Source organism: Macaca fascicularis, chromosome 17 (assembly GCF_037993035.2).
Source record: "Macaca fascicularis isolate 582-1 chromosome 17, T2T-MFA8v1.1".
Classification (NCBI taxonomy): domain Eukaryota; kingdom Metazoa; phylum Chordata; class Mammalia; order Primates; family Cercopithecidae; genus Macaca; species Macaca fascicularis.
In genome coordinates, this window is record NC_088391.1 from 9,418,684 (window position 1) to 9,432,609 (window position 13,926).

A 13,926-nucleotide genomic window follows, 5' to 3' on the forward strand; every position below is an offset into this window, starting at 1 on the left:
CCTAATTACAACTCACATTTATTGCACTCTCATGCTAAGCCTGGCAAGGCGCTAAAAGCTTCAATCCTTAATATAACCTACAACAGGGGGACTGTAAGTTTCTCCATTTTTCAAATGAGGAAACTGAGGCACAGAGTTGCATGTGGGTGTACAACACAGACCTCCTGAAATGAGGAGGGCTGCTTGCCACTCGGCTAATTATCCCAGACGGTGGTGGTTACTGAGTTCTTGCCTCTCTTCCGTGGGTGTTCTGTCCTTGTCCTCACTGCCAAGCCCTCGGCTATCACTCCTTGCCGGTGCCAGGAGCCCGCTTCTGCTGCCAAATCCGCACAACCTATCTGCAGATGGCTGTAAAGCAATAACCAAGCTGGGCTGAAATGAGTGCACAGGCTATCACTGGATCACCACACCCCTGCCGTCCCAAGGCCACTAAAGCAAATGGGCTCTGGGACAGCAGCCTCTTCAGTCCAGTTGAAGAGATCACTTTGAGCATCTACTTCATACCAAGCACTGCCCTTGGTACAGGAGGCACAAAGACACATGCATCCCAGACCCTCAGGATGATGTGGTCTAATGGGCAGCTCAGGTCTCCCTGCAGTTGTCCCAGGTTCCAGCAGTTTTGGAGGTGCTTGCTACTCCAAGTGACCCTGAGAGCTGGTTAGAAATGCAATCTCTCAGACCCACTCCCTAAGCTACCAAATCAGAACTTGCATTTCAGGAGATCCCCGGGGGAGGATCTGTATGCATGTATTGGTCTAGACAGTTCAAAGATACCCACAGTATGACCTTAGGATATGAAAGGCACCACTACATTATGCCAAGTACTTAACTTGCACACTTGCTGAGATGCGGTTCCTTTTCCCCATCCTTACTGCCTGCCCCTACTGCCACCTCTGCCCAACCCATATGATCTTATCCACCCACATGCTCTTTAGAGAGCAACGAAGGAGTAACAGTCATAATGAACAGACACATTACAAAATACACCCAACGTACACAACTACAATGGAAACGTGTCCTGCTGTGTGTGCTGCATTTCCAGAAACAATACGCTCCAGTTAGTCTTGTCCTCAGATTTGACTTTTTATTTTACACAGCTTACATCTTCAGGTGCAGGCCCTTCGTTAGGTCTAGACCTGGCAGCGATGTGGCCTTCAGGCCCCACCCCAGAACTGTAAGGAGCCCATACCCGTGCCCGCATGCACAGTAAAGTGTGCCCTACGGTTCCGTTCCTTCAAGGAAGTCTAGCAACAAGGTCAATTCCAGGAAAAGGTAAGAGAATTCAAATGTCTGAGTCGCTGCTCGTTTGGATACAGGGAGTATTGCTTGCTTCCACAAAGCATCCGTGTGGAGAAGCCCATGCTTTCCCTCTGTCCCTGCTCCCAAGTGCCTCCCCAGGGCGGAATGGTGCTTTCTTCCTTCACACAGCAGGACCCTTTGCTGGAAAGAGACTCTTGCTGGGACCTCTGTGGGTCAAGGCCAGCAGCTCTTAGTAGACTTCAACTCTTCCAGCAACTCAAACGCTGCGCAAGGTGACTCAGCAAGACCTCCCTTGCAGATGCTCCACACCGGACCGCTCATGGGCAACCAGGAGCCACAGGAAAGTGATTTAGATTTGTGCAGAGAGCTTTCTCCTCCCCTGGGCACTGCCCTACACCAAATCACCCAAGAAACATGAGACAGCCATGCCCTCACCTTGACTCACCAGACCACAGAGTCTTTCGGTAATTAGGCCTGAATCCCAGCACAAATTAGATCTGATAATTTTCTAAAACTCTAATTGTATCCAACTCTGAGACCAGCAAGACAGACATTCTTCCCAGTTCAATAAAATTACTCAAAGAACTAATGAATGCTCTTGCTTAATTTCTCCCAAGATTGCCCTCTGGAAAGAAAGCAATCTGAGAAAGAAATGTCTTCCAACAAAAGTTAAAAAACAAAAACAAACAAACAAACAAACCCAGCGGCTGAAACTGTGAGGTTATAGATTTGCGGGGGAAGTGCGGTACACTTGCAATAACAGAGTCATCACTTATTTCAAACATTAACATATATAACAGCATAAGATCAAGTTCATGAGGTTTCTTCTCAAACACCAACAATGGTGGTGGTAATATTTGTAACGGTTTTTTTTTTTTCTTTTTGAGACAGAGTCTCACTCTGTTCCCCAGGCTGGAGTGCAATGGCACAATCTCGTCTCACTGCAACCTCCACCTCCTGGGCTCAAGCGATTCTCCTGCCTCAGCCTCCTGAGTAGCTGGGACTACAGCTACTCGGGAGCTGTACTGCACCACCACACCCAGCTAATTTTTTGTATTTTTAGTTGAGATGGGGTTTCACCATGTTGGCCAGGCTGGTCTCTAACTCCTGACCTCAGGTGATCTGCCTGCCTTAGTCTCCCAAAGTGCTGGGATTACAGGCGTGAGCCACCGCACCCAGCCAATATTTGTAACTTCTATATGAACTTTTAAGAATACTGTAAAGTAAGTACTCTGAATTCTCACAACAAATTTATTTTTATTAAGAAGCATAGTAAATAAAAGAAACTTCCAAAGAACAAGGACAGACTTTTGCACATTGTTTCAATAAATGAGGCCATTTATCTTGTTCTAGTTCTGTTATGTCACTATATCCTTGTTAGGCAGAGTCAATTCCCTTGATTTACAATTGTTTTGTGAATTATACACACAGACTAAAAGACATTTAATTTCTAAGAAAAAACAGAAAAAACATTCAAGCATTTCTTAAGCAAAAATCCATCCAACCTTTTCAAGAAGAACTATTTAATGGTACGGCTGCTATTGTTAATATAGTTTCAACACCATTCGATTTTAATCCATCAGATTTAGTCAAAAAATAACATTTCTACGAGTATGTTTTCTTACTCTTCTTCCCAAAAATCCTTAACTCTTTCAGATAGGTTCTTCGTCACATCACGCCGAATAAAATAAACTCAAAGAAAATCAGACCACCGAAATTAACAAACGTATGGCCCATTTCTAAAGACTCACATACAGCCTGACCAGGCCACCTTTGGGACACCAGTGTGTCAGGTTAACTAAGGACAGATACCCCAGTTTGCATAAGCAAACCACACCGGGGAAATTAACACAGATCTGCCCTGAAAACCTACTCACCTTCTTGGGCATCACCACAGAGAATAATGTCTCCTTCAGTCAGAAACTCTCAAATCACCACAGAAAGAAACCTCGACTCCTCAACTTTCTTTGCCCTAACTGGTCTGGATGGAGAACTGACTCCCATTCCCTGGTGCTAGCAGTGAACATGAAATTCAGGGCAGTGCAGTGAAGTTGCAGGTGAGGTGTGGCTCATATGTCTAAACGTAGTGTGTTTTGCAAACTCCAAGTTGCCACCAGGAATTTTTCTTGTAATGAAATAGAAAAGAATAAAAATTATCTCAGTGTATCACAGATAGTAAAACTGAGTACTGTTTCATAAAAATTGTCATTTTAATCTATGTATCAATATGTGTGCCTCTGTGTGTGTACTTGATCACAATGTAAATTTAGGTCTTACTGTAGACTGCAGTCAAAGAAGTTTAAAAGCTGCCATCCCCAGGAACACCCAGTGAGTACCAGTGTGTACGTGTAACCAGTAGCCCCATCCCAAACAGCCCAGAGAAAGGCTTTCCCAGCACCGGGCTTCCAGAATCCTGTGCTAAGCTAACAGTGCAGAAGAGGCAGTCAACAGGGCTCTGAATCCCAAGTGCCTGAAGGAGGAATGAAACAATGTCACCAGAGAGGAAAGGACAGCTGTGACAGTCACCCTCCCTGGATAAGATCACTGAGACCACGGATGGACATCTTCCGAGCTAACCTACAGTACAGGTAAGAATGGGAAGCTGCATTTTTAGACAACTATCCATTAGAAACCAGGACGACATATGAACAGTGCATGTTGGTAGCCTTGGATGCTGAAGGATGAGAAACCTTGGGCAAATCAGGCAAAAATTCTCAACCACAGGACAGGACAAACTGGCCCAAAGGTTCCTTAACTACAGAGTAAGTAAGAAGAAGCTGTAATTTTACTCCATCTGGGAACATTAGGAAAAAGTCAACTTTCTGATACTCTGACTTCAGTAGAACCGGATTCTTCCAAAAATATAAATGTCAAAGTCACCCATTCACAGTATAATTTGCACCAAAGTGCAAAATGGGGTACATGTGTGTACCAAAGAACAAAATCAACCAGAACTGAGCTGCCAGGGCAAAATTACAACAGAAACTTAAAATAATATATTGTCCCATCCACCTGCCAAAACATTAGCTCAAAGACATTCCTCCTTTAAATACAGTTTTACTAATTATAAAAATAATCATTCAATAAATATTTGTTGAGCACTATTTTAGGTGCCACAAACACTGAGTGAGAAAAACAAAGTCCAATTTTACCAATTTTTTCTTTCTGTGCAAATACAAAGATCTCATTAAGATAACACCGAATATGGAACATTGCACCCCGATGGTTTCACTTTTAACATTAAAGTTTCCCCCATAAAATCAAATGTTCTTTGAAAACACCATTCTTACTGGCTACATAATATTCTAACATGGAAATGGTATCATGATTGACTGAAAGACACTCCCAAATGCTTACCACAAGATCAAAACACAAAGGAGGGACATCATGAAACAGAACGTTAGACCTAGATTCAGAGCCTTAAGGAAAAAGAAGAAAAAAAAGGAAAATACAGTCTTACGAATGTTAGAGACCCCACTATTTTCCTCCACAGGGATGAATATTCACGTCCACACCACTGGCCACATCAAGCTCTAATTTGTGCATCTCCCTTTATAAGCCCCACTCCCTCTTTGATCGAAGAGAACATTGTCCGCACAGAACAATACGTTTTCATTTCAATTTCCCTTCTTTTCAGGAAAGGAAATGTTTGCACTTCAAAGGGTTTCTTTGAAGAGTAGCCCTTCAGCTCTGGCCTGTCCGGGTTGGGCGTTACGTGGACTCAGCGGGGTGTGTGGAGTCTGGGCGGCTGCCCACCGAAGTCACTCTCAAGGCCAGCTCCTTCAAGGAGAGGGTCTGGGGCCGGAGCAGAAAAAACAAACACATGGAAAAATACTCAAGGCTTTTGATCATGACCTTCAGAGGCCCATTTTCACACATAACGTAGACCTACAGCTCAGGGAAACTGAGGTACAAACGACGGGGAGCTGAGGACAATGACGTAGTAGCTTCTAAGAACAAAATCCTTCCAGACACCAGACTCGCTTAGCAAAGACCCCTCCTGGGTGAGGAAATGGGAGAGCCACTCTTACAGCTGTTATGACAAAGGGACCACCTAAGCAGACAAAGCAGAGACGTGAGATCCAAACTTCACTATCTGCACCAGTTTTAAAACCTTTCCCTAGGAACTTATGAGACGCACAGTCATCAGCAAACAGCAAACTTCACGTGGTAAAATTTCACATTTTATTTCTTCTGTAGCCCACTGGTAGGGGCCAAGAGGCTTATTAAAAGGCAAGTCTAGCAACCGCATGAAGCACCCAAGAGGTCACTGACACGGGGCCAGTGCTGTTTCCCTCAATCAGGCTCCAGGCCCCATCCTTAACCTCTGCCAAGTCCAGGAAGCAAAGGGTATAGACCAGACAAGAGTGGGCCTGCAACATTTCTTTTCAAGTCTCAAACAAGTTCTGGATATTTATTAACAATCTCCACCCTTCCCCACCCGGAGGATATGCACCACAAAGGCACCACCAAGGCTGGTTAAGTCCGCCTGCTCGGTGGGCACCTGCCCAAGGGGTGGGCAGGAGCATGAAAGACCGTCAGCTCCAGACAGGGCCGGCTCCTCCCACAGCCCCAGGACTCCGCTGCGGGGCTCCTGCCTGGTGTGTGGGTGGTAGAGGGACCACGGGACTGCGTGGCCAGGTCACCAGAGCTGAAGGAGCTGAGAAAGTCTTCCCACCACCTTTCTGGTTGATTACTCAGCCTCTGAACTGGAATTATGAATGGTTTTTATTTTCTCCTTCTTTTAATTTTCTGCAGTTTCCAAAATTTCCACAACAAAGCATTCTAACTTTTAGAAACATTTTTTCTTAAAAAGGCTCATGAGGTAGAAAATTAGACTACAGCTTTTTTGAAAGAACCCCTACACTGCACAACTCCTTCCCCAAAAATACCTAGCTATAAAGGACATTATGTGGACGACTGCAAGTCGAATATGGACTGTCTAGCAATCTGACTTTGCTATCGTACCATGGTTATATGAGAGAAGGTCCTTGTTCTTAGGAAATATACACCGAAGTACAGAGAGCAAATAAAAAGGCATGATATCTTCAGCTTACTCTCAAATGGTTCAGAAAAAAATGTATATGTCTGTGTGCATGTGAGTTTGTGTGTGGGTGGAGAGAGAATAGAAGGAGGCAAAACATAAACCACCTGCACATCTGAGAAGAGGGTACTCAGGAGTTCCTTGCACTCCTGCAACTTTTCTTTTCTTTTCTTTTCTTTTTTTTTTTTTTGAGATAGCATCTTACTCTGTCACCCAGGCTGGAGTGCAGTGGTGTGATCTCAGCTCACTGAAACCTCCGCCTCCCAGGTTCAAGTGACTCCTGTGTCTCAGCCTCCCGAGTAGCTGCGACTGCAGGCATGTGCCACCAACACCTGGCTAACTTTTGTATTTTTAGTAGACATGAGTTTCACCATGTTGGCCAGGGCTGGTCTCAAACTCCTGGTCTCAAGTGATCTGTTTGCCTCAGCCTCCCAAAATTCTGGGATTACAGGTGTGAGCCACCATGCCTGGCCTCTGTAACTTTTAACTTTGAAATGTTATCCAAAAACTGCTGAAAAAGAAAAGGGGAAAAGGAGAAGGGCAAAAAGGGTTAGGGAAGAGTTTTCCTAACTCTAATTGCCAGTCTTTCCCAGGGGACCTCCATGGGGTCCCAGAAACTGCACCCTAATGCCCCAGCTCCTGGACCAGGCCTCGTCCCAAGGGAGGGCAGGAGGTGTCCCTGACACTGTGGAAAAGCTGCGGACCAGGAAGACACTCCCAAGTCACTTTGGGGAAGACGGGCCCTCACTGCAGGCTCTGGGGTGGACAGCTCCCGCCCCAGGCTCTCTGAGAGTGTTAAAGCAGCATCCTCTATGGAAAGGCGGCACCTCTGCAAGATATTGTAGAAATCATCAAAGCCAAGCCAAGGGCAGGACGACAGAGGCCACTGGCCTTAAGAAGGATGGAATACACAAAAGGAAGCTGACTTTCCCCTACGAACAGTCTCTGGTTCCCACAAGACCCCCTGCAATGGGGTCTCCCCAGGTGGAGATGGAGGTGGAATGTGGGCATGGCTGGATGGTGATAAATCAGACAAAGCAACCTTGTGGTCTGGGCAGGAGGCATTGCATCCAGCCAAAGGCTGGTGATGTAAATGCCAAACTACTGACCCAAAAAGAATGCAGCCCAGCCTGTCATACACACTGGCTCCTGACACTGGCCACGTCCCAGCGCAGCTGCCCCAGGGACCCCAGGGCTCCAGCTGTGCCAGACGCCTGGACTTGGGAGGGGGAAGACCTGCGTTCAGAGACAGCAGAGGGAAATCAGGGCAAAGAGAGGGAAGGCAGGGTGCCATCCAGCGTTGGGGCGCATGACCAGTGCCAGCACCACTTGGACTCAGCCAGAAACAGAGGGACACAGGCAGATGGGCTTCAGATCTGTCTGCCTCCTACTCACACAGGGCAGGCCAGACCAGGCCTATACTGAGACAGGCTGGAGTCCAGGTAAAGGCAGATATCTAGGTTCCAATCTTCACTCGGCCGCTGACTGCCTACCTGTGTGCCCATGGGCCACCTGCCTCCCTCCCCCCATCAGTCAAAGCAGAAGGGCCGACCTCACTGGGTGGCTGGGAGGACTCAAATGAAACATAGATAAAGCGTAGAGTACATGCTGAGCATGAAATAAGTGCTTGCAAGGATTGATCTTACCTAGCCCCGGGGCCCTCCCTTCCTTCCTACTTCGCCTAAGAGACTTTAGCTAATGGCACTTGGTAGGCAGACAAGATGCAGAGAAGGACACTCCGAAGACATCCGTAACAGATCAACTCCAGCCACTTTGTGGGGAGGTGAGCCCCTGCCTTCTCACTGCTGCCCCCCCCGGTGGGTGTCCCCCACCACCCCGCCCTGTATGGAGGCATCCTATCCTACTGACACAAGCACGGGATGAGTGAGGTGGGAAACGCACGGCCCAGAGTTTCAGCTTCTCAGCTTTGCTTTTTCTAAAACCCAAGGTCTTCAGAGTAATTTGAACAAAATGTTTAGGATGACTATAGCTAGGGCAGTCACTCCCGTCCTGCCTCCCACCAAACACACACACATACACATACACATACACATACACATACACATACAGCAAACACTAAGAAAGGGGCTGTGAGCTCTGTTTCCCAGGAGTCCTAGGAGTCACCAAGCCCAAGCTGTGTGGGTCTGAGACCTAAGCAAACCTGCACCCCATGGCCAGGGGGACACCAGGATCCCAAAGAGAGATGGCTTCAAGTCCATCCAGGCAGTCAGAGTCAAAACAGCCCAGAGACTATCGTTCCTTCCCTCAGACCTAGGACCAGATGAGATGGTGAACCTGTCAGCAGATGCCTCAGAGGCCCACATCCCTCCTTCAGCACCCTGGGACTATGTGTGCCCCTTTCTAATTCAGACACAAACCCAAGGAAAGAGCACAACATTTTAATGCCTTGGTAAAATGAGAGAGCAAAATGAAGTTGTTATAAAAATTATTTTTCTCAGGGCCAGGCTAAGTGGCTCACGACTGTAAACCTAGCACTTTAGGGAGGCAAGGCAGGCGGATCACTTGAGGCCAGGAGTTTGAGACCAGCCTGGGCAACATAATGAGATCCCTCCTCTACCAAAAAATAAAAATTAGCCGGGTGTGGTGGTACATACCTGTGGTTCCAGGTACCGGAGAGGCTGAGGTGGAGGAGCACTTGATCCCAGGAGGTAAAGGCTACACAAGCTGTGACTGCACCACTGCACTCCAGCCTGAGTGACAGAGCGTGACCCTCTCTCAAAAATATATATATATATATATCCATATACACATAGATATATATATTTCTCCCACGCCTAGATCAAGGAACTGAGCCTTCTTTCCAGTATGATAGTTAACACTTATATGCAACATTTAGACTTGTGCCAGAGGCTGTGTTAAATCCATAGCATGGATTATCTCGTTTAAAACCTCTCAGTCCTATAAGGTAGGCACTAGAAGTCAATTATTATGCAAACAATATGAAAAAGAATTTAAATGTGGTTCCGAGGACTATCAGAAAAAACACTTATCCCAGAAGTGGAACCCACTCTGGGGCTCTGCTCTTTCCGCCAGCAGCGGTCATGACGTCTCATTCGACCCCACAGCGTAGAGGCCCCCTAACCTCATGTTGCAGAGGCCCCACATCGAGCAGAGGCCACTCCCGGAGTCACCACTGCTAGACGGTCTCTACAACACAGAACTCACTGTGCAGGACACGGGGATCCACTTCTAAAGAAACAGGAATGCAGCTGGTTGTCCTCACAGCCAAGAACCCGATCTGAACGAATATTCTGAAGAAAGCACTGCAGTAGGAATATGGAAAGCTAGGAAACAAAACTGCCATGCCCTCTGTGCCCCCAGGAAAGGGAGGGGCAAGGGGACAATCAGAAAACAAAATGGAAAGACAATGTAGCCACACACAGTCCTACTAGAAGAAGGGGCCTCCTCTCCCACCTCCAAATAAACCCCCAGGTTTCCTTGCTCTTGACTTTCGGTTGCCACGGTCAGAACTGCAGGCTGCTAACAAAAGGACTGATCTCAAGAGAGAAATTTAAATGCATGGACTTGGTGCCTTTATTCTTTCAAAGAACACTATGGACTCCATGCTTCCTAACTTCACCACTGTGAGGCTGAGAGGGACAGGCTCTCCCAATATACAGATGGAGCCAGTGTAGAAGGTTCAGGAAGTCTAAATTACCTCAGAGAGAAGCAAAGCCAGGATTCCAGAAGCCAGGAGGAGTGCTGTTCCCAGTATTGGTCCTGACTCCCCTCAGTTCCTCAAAGCAGCATCCTTCGTTTCAAGGCAGATAATCATCCCATTCTGCATTGAAGCTGTGAAGGCCTCTTCCCTCAGTCACACGGCTCTGGCTCCATTATCCAGTGTGTTCACCAAATGCAATACCTGCCATTCCCCACTGTTTCTGACAATAATTAGATGAAGAAAGCTCAATGAAAACCACTGGGTGTGGCAGGAGGGGCAAACCGCAGACCAGCCAGAATCTGGTCCATGTTCCTGGGATGACCAAATCCTGACCAATGGGCCAGGTAAACGGCATCCCCCGGGTCTGCCAATGCTGCACATCTGAACAAATGCCTTGGGAGAGAAATGAACACGGCTAGCAAGCCACCAAATCACTTTCCCAGTTTTATGCCCATCCTTCTGGTAATTCCATTTGGCAAATGCACTAAACCTGGCTTGACAGATCATGACCCACACTGAACCACAGGGGTGGTTATTTTCAAGGCTGCTTTGCAGTTGGGTATGGGGGTGGGGGAGGAGGCAGATTATGACAAAACAGAAAGGGAGGCCACTAAAGTTTATCACAAGGCAGGTAATCTGCCGCAAATGAAGCTACTACTCTGTTCCCTCACTGGAAGAGAGGTCCAAACCCTGGGGTGGACAGCAGGTTGGCCAGGGATCTGATGCCTCCCCACCCAAGGCCTGGGAAACCCGAGAGGAGGCAGATGTCCTGATGATACAGGAAGATCCCAGGACCTTTGAACCCCATGTTTAGAGGGTCCCCATTCCACAGGACAAGCCCACCGCCAGGTGGCCCACTAGAAGGCGGCAGAGGAGCAAAGGGAGGCCATGGGCAGCAAGGAGCCAGAGGTTGAAGAGACCCCCCAGATTTGGCGAGAGGAGCCAGTGAGGCTAGGTGAAGGGGAAGGACGCCAGCACCCTGGACGGCTGGCTGCAACACACAGGCAGGCACCTGAGAGGGGCTCCAAGAAGATACGTCTTCTAGCCCTGACCCTGGGGATGAGAGTTCTAAAAAGGGCAGTTGTGACTTTCAGAAAGTCCCTTTTCCATCCAACAGGTTCTTTGCTCAGCCTTCCCATCTCATTAATACAGCAACTCTGATGTGCTTGGAGTCATATTTGACCTTTCTCACCCTCCATGAATCCACCGGCCAATCTTATTGGATCTGCTTTAAAATCTGTCCAGGTCTGCAGGGCCCAACTATATAGAAAAACACCACAACCCATCGGAACGTCTTGCTTGGAGTGAGGACCAAGAAGCAGGTGGAGTGACAGGCATCTCTGAAGATGCCTCTGGAAGAGATAACTCCGAGACCCAAGTATCTCCAAGGTTTAGAGGGAAAAAAATATTTTTCTCCATAACAAGGATGCACTTATTCACATTTCAAATTTGTCCCTCGGAATAACAGCAATCTCTCCAAATACATGGTTGATAATGAGAAAGGATTAATTTAATTGGCTCTGAGCCCTCCAACATAGTTACTTATTTGTATGGACTTCGGTTAAAATAAACTACAGACCGGCATAATCAATCAACATGTATTTAATTCCATCAAAGAATGAGTTCTTCTACCAAATAGAAAACTGAAACTCCCTGAAGTCAACAACCTTGTCTTTCAAGCCTTTTTTTTTTTTTCCACCTAAAGCAAGTAATCATATGCACAGAAGCATGTGGCTCTAGGATCCAGACCCAGACAAGGGACTACATTTCTGATCCACTTATTAAGCCCTGTTCTCTTTACTCAAAACTCCTTTGACATCCTTTGAATTTTACCTTTATAATAATTAAACGTGATCGTAATATGCTAAACCTATTTTTAAAACCATTTTAACCTATTGTTGACTTTTCCCCTAAGTTTCTATTCTGTTCGTGTGACTTAAATAAGACCTTTTGTTTTAATAACAGGAAGGTGTGTTCATATGAAAATCATGATAATTTCCACTGACACCAACTAAAAATACCAGAGGAATAAATGTTTCATGGTTACCTATTATCTGAACCAAACATAAAGGGCAAGAAATATTAAGAAAAACCCCAAATAAATTATAATTCGAATTAAATACAATTAGGGCATTCAGCCAGAGGCCGACATACACAATTCTACTAGTCGAATGGAAAATAAAAGGCACATTTTTTAGGGAGATACACCTGGGATTGAAATCCCAACCATCTGGTAACTATGTCTGGACTAAAACCCAACACATGAGGGCATGGCGGTGATGACGTGAGTATTGGGAAATGCAGGTTATTTTTTTCCTGAAGGCACATGTCTGACTATCCCAGTCACACAAGTCAAACACAATTGCTATCTGGGTCCCCCATCCCCTCGAAAGGGTCAGGAGCTGAACCAACAGGCCGTTGTAGTACTACCGCGCAGCTGCCGCTCTGAATACACGCAGGTTTTAGAATGACTGTGACCTGCCCATGCCCGGGAAGTTTTCTACTACGCAGAAGGGAACACCCTGAGAATACGGTGTCTTCCCAAAGGCGGAAGAACTTCCTCTCACTCCAAACCATGTGGAGGGCCTGAGGAACCCGGTCTTTTCAGGCCACACTGGGTCACAAAGCAGCCCACCTAGGGGAGACTTCCTCGAAGCAATCTTGGGGACCCAGACGAGAGGTGCAGGCGGCGCGTCCCAGGTTCTAGGGACAAGCGGAGGGCTAGGTGCTCTAGGTCAGGGCGACCACCAGGCGGGGATGGCGACAGAGTCCCCGGGCGGGCCACCTGCCGCAGGACCACCCTGGGGGCGGCCGGGCAGGGTCCCCACCCAAGGCTGATGACACATCCCCGGACCTCGTGGCGGGGCGGGGTGCTCTGCACCGCGCCATGTAAGGGAAGGTCTCCTCGCTGCCAGCGGGCTCCGGATGCTTCCCGGGCTGGCCAGTGCGCCCGCCGCCCGCCTACCCACCCCGACCACCCGATGCGTAGCGGCGCGCGGGTCCCCGGACAGGCGCGCGGGGCGGGCATCGCCAGGTCGCCCACGCTTACTCACTCGGTGTTGCATCATACACCACGCCGCGGCTTCAAGGAGCCAAAATGGACTCCGTGGAGGCGACAGCCGCATGGGCACCGGCCCCGCGCACCCACTCCAGGGCCCGCCCGGTCCAGGTCCTGGCCCTTCCCGGAGGATGGCAGCGCTCCCGGCACGGGGGCCCTCGCCACTCCCGCGCCGCCCTCCCGCGGCCCCACGCGGAGCCAGGGCCGCCTTCGTGATAACCCGGGCCCAAGGAGCTGCCCCCTGCGTTGGCGGGGGCCGGGCACTCACCGAGCCGGCGGCGGCGGCGGCGGCGGCGGGGCTCCGGCAGGACAGTGGACGGACAGTCGGACGCGCTCAAGGACCAACGGACGCTCTGCCGGGGAGACTGGGCGGGGCGGGGGCGCGGCGCGCGGGGAGAGGAGTGGAGGCTGCGATTAGCGGGAGCCGATGGCCGCGTGCGCGCCTGCCAGGCGGTTGACCCGGGGCTCACACCTGCCCGCGCTGACTGAATGGGCGCGGAGGACTGGCGGAATCCGGCGCCAGGTTTCATCAGCCGCGCGCCCGGCCCCCGCCCCTCGCGCCCAGCTCCCCGCGCCCGCCTACGGACCAGGCAGCCCCGGCCCGCTCGGCCGCGTCACCGCCGGGCACCAATGGGAGCGCGGCGCGGTGGCGGCTGCCAGCCCAGAGGCGGCGGCCGAGTACCGACGCGCCCTTGGTGGGCGGGGCAGCTGAGTCTTCGCGCGCCCGGCGCCTCAACCTGCGGTTCCCGCGGCGGGCGGGCGGGCGGGGTGCACCTCCGCTCGCCTTCTCAGTAGCTCGGCAGGCGTGTGGCCGCTTCTCCGCCAATCTCAGCCCGCCGCGCCACAGCATCCTATGGTCCCCTGCAGATCCCACAGCGCCCG

General features: G+C 49.4%; 1 protein-coding gene across 4 annotated transcripts in view; it reads right to left on the reverse strand.

Moving 5' to 3' along the window:
* Positions 1 to 13,575, reverse strand: part of SLC7A1 (solute carrier family 7 member 1) — an 86,375-nt gene extending 72,800 nt beyond the window's left edge. For 2 of the 4 annotated variants that reach the window (XM_065533120.1, XM_065533121.1), the window contains exon 1: positions 4,721 to 4,788. The gene's annotated coding sequence lies outside the window, so the exon portion shown is untranslated. Of the gene's footprint in view, positions 1 to 4,720; positions 4,789 to 13,039 lie in introns of those variants that run through there. The other 2 variants (XM_005585565.4, XM_045377131.2) reach the window with 2 other exon arrangements.
* Between the last annotated feature and the right edge of the window lie 351 nt (positions 13,576 to 13,926).